This window comes from Oncorhynchus mykiss, chromosome 4 (genome assembly GCF_057628025.1).
Source record: "Oncorhynchus mykiss isolate SJ-2025 chromosome 4, ASM5762802v1, whole genome shotgun sequence".
Taxonomy (NCBI): domain Eukaryota; kingdom Metazoa; phylum Chordata; class Actinopteri; order Salmoniformes; family Salmonidae; genus Oncorhynchus; species Oncorhynchus mykiss.
Genome location: NC_143025.1, coordinates 90,088,321 through 90,093,845, shown reverse-complemented (window position 1 = coordinate 90,093,845; position 5,525 = coordinate 90,088,321). Strand labels below are relative to the sequence as shown.

At 44.1% G+C, this 5,525-nt stretch overlaps 1 long non-coding RNA gene across 1 annotated transcript; it reads right to left on the bottom strand.

Moving 5' to 3' along the window:
• Nucleotides 1–97: 97 nt before the first annotated feature.
• LOC149984183 (uncharacterized) lies at nt 98–4,633 on the bottom strand. The gene is made up of 2 exons (XR_016495494.1): nt 3,735–4,633; nt 98–3,664 (listed from the first exon to the last, which is right to left on the bottom strand). It is a non-coding gene; the product is annotated as an uncharacterized LOC149984183 (long non-coding RNA).
• Nucleotides 4,634–5,525: the final 892 nt, after the last annotated feature.

Sequence of the window (5,525 nt, the reverse complement as noted above, 5' to 3'; positions counted from 1 at the left end):
GCATTTAGTATGTGTGTGTCATATGTACAGTTGAATTTAATTTAACATAATTTATTCAACTTAATAATGAACAGCATCAGAAAAAACACTAAAGTTGTCACATTGATATAGCTTTATTCTCGTGTGTGTGTGTATATATATATCATACTAAAAATAAACACAAGTAAAAAAAAAATAATAATCCAACAAAGAAACTGTACAAAAACATTTAAATTACAGAAGTCTACTGTCCAAAAAAGGCACTAAATTCTGAAATGGGCAAAATAGTAATTCAGAAGATAACTATTGGAGATAGATTGATACAACACCATTCAGTCTTATTTTGAAAGAGCTATATTGAAGGTCTTATTTACTGGGAGACAGGAGACATGGAGGAAAGTGTAGCTATGTCTGAACCTTTACCCTGCCCTTCAGGGGCAGACTGGGAAAAGAAATCAGCCCTGGCATTTCTAACACACTGGCCCATTTTTTTTCTCTTTTCTTTCATTGAAGCACCCACAGTGGCGTATTTTTTTTGTTGTTGTTGCCTGATGCCTCCCATTATGAGCCAAATAACAATCATTCTCCGCAATGACCCCCAATTTAGTCAGGCCCGCTGGGCTAAAGATGGACCAACTTATCTGGCATTGGCCTGAATTGGTTCGAAACACCCAGCCGATCACATAAAGTAGTAATTTGTTTTTTACCTGAATACTGCTAGAATGTTCTAGCATACAGGACCTGTACCACAGCACCCCTTCAGGTCAGGAGGTGCTACTACAGGAAAGTACATAACAGGACAATTCACCTGCAATAGAGGCGGGCTATGCTTTCACACAATACACTATCTTGTCATCTCAAATCACACACATGGAAACTGATCTTCATGAGACGGGGATAACAAACAATGGAATCAAAAGAAAACAAAATCAAGAAACGATTGATTTCACAATAAAAGCACAATGTTCATTTCCAAACATATCATCCTTGTCTTAGTGTTAACACTGTAAGAACATAAAAATAAAATATAAATTACACTTGCATTTCTTTTCTTCAAGGACAAAAAAACCCAGCGCAGAGTTAGGGCTCGAGTCTAGCAGAGCTTCAACTCAGGAGCAGCAGAATTCAATATATATATATATATATATATATATGTGAAAAGTGTATTTAAATCTGACTGGTGTTACATATATATATAAAACACCAGTCAGATTAAATACGCTTTTCACACTATAGGGCCCGAACCAAACTGTGCTGGCTTAGATATTTGCCTTTAACATGGTCCTTTTCCAGCACGTTCCAAACAACTATGATGGATGCCAAACCTGGCCAGAGCAGTACGTCGCCGCTTAGCTCCGCTTCAATCAGAAACGTGAAAAAGGGTCAACCAGTCTTTTAAAAGCACGTATTTCTTTTAACACTACTAAGAGGCAGCCATCTTAAGAGTAAGTAGTAATAGGTAGAGATAAAATGTTGCCCAGGTTTTCATCTTTAAGAAGTAGTCGCTAAGCAGAGAGGGTTTCGAAAACGTGTTGGCAGGTCGGTAAGACACAGTATTCTCTTTAGAGTGGTTGCTGTAACTCTAAACAACACATGGAACTGTCTGCTCTATCATGGACTACTATATCAATTGTTCTCTCTACGGTACCCATACAGTACCCCCCCTCACTTACAGGTAACTGTCAAAATAAAAGGAAATACCTACAAAGTGCCTTAATAGGGCCACCAGAACAGCTTCAATGCACCTTGGCATAGATTCTAGTGTCTGGAACTCTATTGGAGGGACGTGACACCAATTTCTCCCACGAGAAAATTCCATCATTTGGTGTTATGTTGATGATGGTGGAATAACATCGTCTCAGGCGACGGTCCAGAACCTCACGTAAGTGATCAATTCAGGTTGAGATCTGGTTTACATGGTTTTCGCGCTCATCGAATCAATCAGTGCCCACTCGTACCCTGTGGATGGGGACATTGTCATCCTATGGGGGGGGGCATAGCCATGGTAACAGGCCACACAGCATTTTTTATACATGACGCTAAGCATGAGATGTTAATTGCTTAATTCATTCAGGAGCCACACCTGTGTGGAAGCACCTGCTTTTGTTTCCCTCCTTTAGGTAGTTACTTGAATATCCATCGTGTCTGCCAGTTCATCTAACGGTGGTCTCACACTCAATTCCACAGAGGGCCGAGTGTCTTCAGGTTCACTTCTCCTTTGTACGTGATCGATTAAACAACGCTACCTAATATAATGTTTACATACCCTACATTATTCATCTCATATGCATACGTATATACTGTACTCTATATCATCGACTGCATCCTTATGTAATACATGTATCACTAGCCACTTTAACTATGCCACTTTGTTTACATACTCATTTCATATGTGTATACTGCACTCGATACCATCTACTGTATCTTGCCTATGCTGCTCTGTACCATCACTCATTCATATATCCTTATGTACATATTCTTTATCCCCTCACACTGTGTATAAGACAGTAGTTTTGGAATTGTTAGTTAGATTACTTGTTAGATATTACTGAATAGTCGGAACTAGAAGCACAAGCATTTCGCTACACTCGCATTAACATCTGCTAACCATGTGTATGTGACAAATAACATTTGATTTGATCAGTTAAGGTTATTGATTAGTTAGTAACTCCCCTCACCTGATTGTCTAGGTCTTAATATATTAGTTAGTAACTCCCCTCACCTGGTTGTCTAGGTCTTAATAGATTAGTTAGTAACTCCCCTCACCTGGTTGTCTAGGTCTTAATATATTAGTTAGTAACTCCCCTCACCTGGTTGTCTAGGTCTTAATATATTAGTTAGTAACTCCCCTCACCTGGTTGTCTAGGTCTTAATATATTAGTTAGTAACTCCCCTCACCTGGTTGTCTAGGTCTTAATATATTAGTTAGTAACTCCCCTCACCTGGTTGTCTAGGTCTTAATAGATTAGTTAGTAACTCTCCTCACCTGGTTGTCTAGGTCTTAATAGATTAGTTAGTAACTCCCCTCACCTGGTTGTCTAGGTCTTAATATATTAGTGAGTAACTCCCCTCACCTAGTTGTCTAGGTCTTAATAGGACCCAACCTGAAAGGAAATAACAAAAACCAGTAGACACACGTCCCTCCAGGAATTGAGTTTATAACAGGAGTCAACAGCTTTGTACTGTTGTACATATTTCACACATTGCCTCCAATGGACTTAACGCATCTCATCAATGGACTGATCTTAGTGCTATACGAAGCTTTTAGGAAAGTCACCCGTTGTTAATTACTGTAGCTAATTCACTTTGGATAAACTGAACCCTTAAAGACCAAAAAAAACATTTCCCCCCTTTTGCAGGGCTCTCCGGTCAGTTTGAAAAGCTCAGACAGCACATTTTATCCACTGAAATCATATGATTAAACTGACCAAGAGTCAGTTTATATACTTTATCTGGGGTGTATTCATTAGTCACACTGTAGCAAAATGTTTTGCAACAGAAACCATTCACTCCAAAACAGTATACAGTTTGCAATTAAAAACTAGTTTCTTTTTTGGACAAATTCAGCTAGGTTCCTCCCCGTTCTGCTCGGTTTCCGTCCGTTTGGTTTCATAGTGAACGTGACCCTGTTCTAACATCTCATCTGGTGGCGGATGATACTTCTGACTTTCCCATTTCAGAATGCCTCAGAATGCCTCAGGATGCCTCAGAATACCTCAGAATGCCTCAGAATGCCGCAGGATGCCTCAGAATACCTCAGAATGCCTCAGATTGCTTTTTGCCACCTGCACATAATTGTCCGTTAATTTCTGCTGGCCGTTGGATTCAAAACAACACATGGGCAATGGTACCGGAACACATGGGCAATGGTACCAGAACACATGGGCAATGGTACCAGAACAAAAGAAATTATAACGTTAAAAACAATGTCAATGTTTACAAAAAAAAAACGTTAAGATTCCAGTAGGAATGAAAGCTCTACAGTGCAGGATACATGGAACAGTACAGAACAGTCTAGTCCAAATCAGAACAGTCCAATCCACAAACAGTTCTCAACTGACTGTTCTGTGTGACAGAGTGACAGACTAAATCCATCCATTCATCCCTCTCTCTCTCTCTCAGAATTATTAGTAAGAGACCACAGCTGCTCTGCCAATGCATTGCACAAGGAAAGGGGTTCAGGGTAACTCGGTGATGAAGGAGCATGAGAACCATAGAAATAACAGAACTTCTATTCTATTCTAGAATCATGTCTCTGATGAGAACCATATATACGCACTGCTACTGCTGCTCCCAGGCAGGGTTGAGGTTAGTGATGCTGGGATCAGGGCTAGTGGCACCATGTTGGGGAAAGGTCTAGAAAACCAGCCTGTGACGAGGACAGGGTAGACTGGGGCTGTGATGAGGACAGGGTAGACTGGGGCTGTGATGAGGACAGGGTACACTGGGGCTGTGACGAGGGCAGGGTAGACTGGGGCTGTGACGAGGACAGGGTACACTGGGGCTGTGACGAGGACAGGGTACACTGGGGCTGTGACGAGGACAGGGTACACTGGGGCTGTGACGAGGACAGGGTACACTGGGGCTGTGACGAGGACAGGGTACACTGGGGCTGTGATGAGGACAGGGTACACTGGGGCTGTGATGAGGACAGGGTACACTGGGGCTGTGACGAGGGCAGGGCAGGGTACACTGGGGCTGTGACGAGGGCAGGGCAGGGTACACTGGGGCTGTGACGAGGACAGGGCAGGGTACACTGGGGCTGTGACGAGGACAGGACAGGGTACACGTCCAGTAACCACCTCCCCAGTCATTGTTCAGTAACCCCCCCCCCTCTTCCCCCTCCCCTTGTTGTCATCCATCCAGTAACACCCGCCCCCTGTTCAGTCATCCATCCAGTAACCCCCTCCCCTCTTCCCCCTGTTCAGTCATCCATCCAGTAACCCCCTCCCCTCTTCCCCCTCCCCTTGTTCAGTCATCCATCCAGTAACACCCTCCCCCTGTTCAGTCATCCACCCAGTAACCCCCTCCCCTTGTTCAGTCATCCACCCAGTAACCCCCTCCCCTTGTTCAGTCATCCATACAGTAACCCCCTCCCCTCTTCCCCCTATTCAGTCATCCATCCAGTAACCCCCTCCCCTCATTCAGTCATCCACCCAGTAACCCCCTCCCCTTGTTCAGTCATCCATCCAGTAACCCCCTCCCCTTGTTCAGTCATTCATCCAGTAACCCCCTCCCCTCTTTCCCCTCCCAGTAACCCCCTCCCCTCATTCAGTCATCCATCCAGTAACCCTCTTCCCCCTCCCCCTGCTCAGTAACCCCATCCCCTCATTCAGTCATCCATCCAGTAACCCCCTCCCCTCTTCCCCCTCCCCCTGCTCAGTAACCCCCTCCCCTCATTCTGTCATTCATCCAGTAACCCTCTCCCCTCATTGTCATTCATCCAGTAACCCCCTCCCCTCTTCCCCCTCCCAGTAACCCCCTCCCCTCATTCAGTCATCCATCCAGTAACCCCCTCCCCTCTTCCCCCTCCCCCTGTTCAGTAA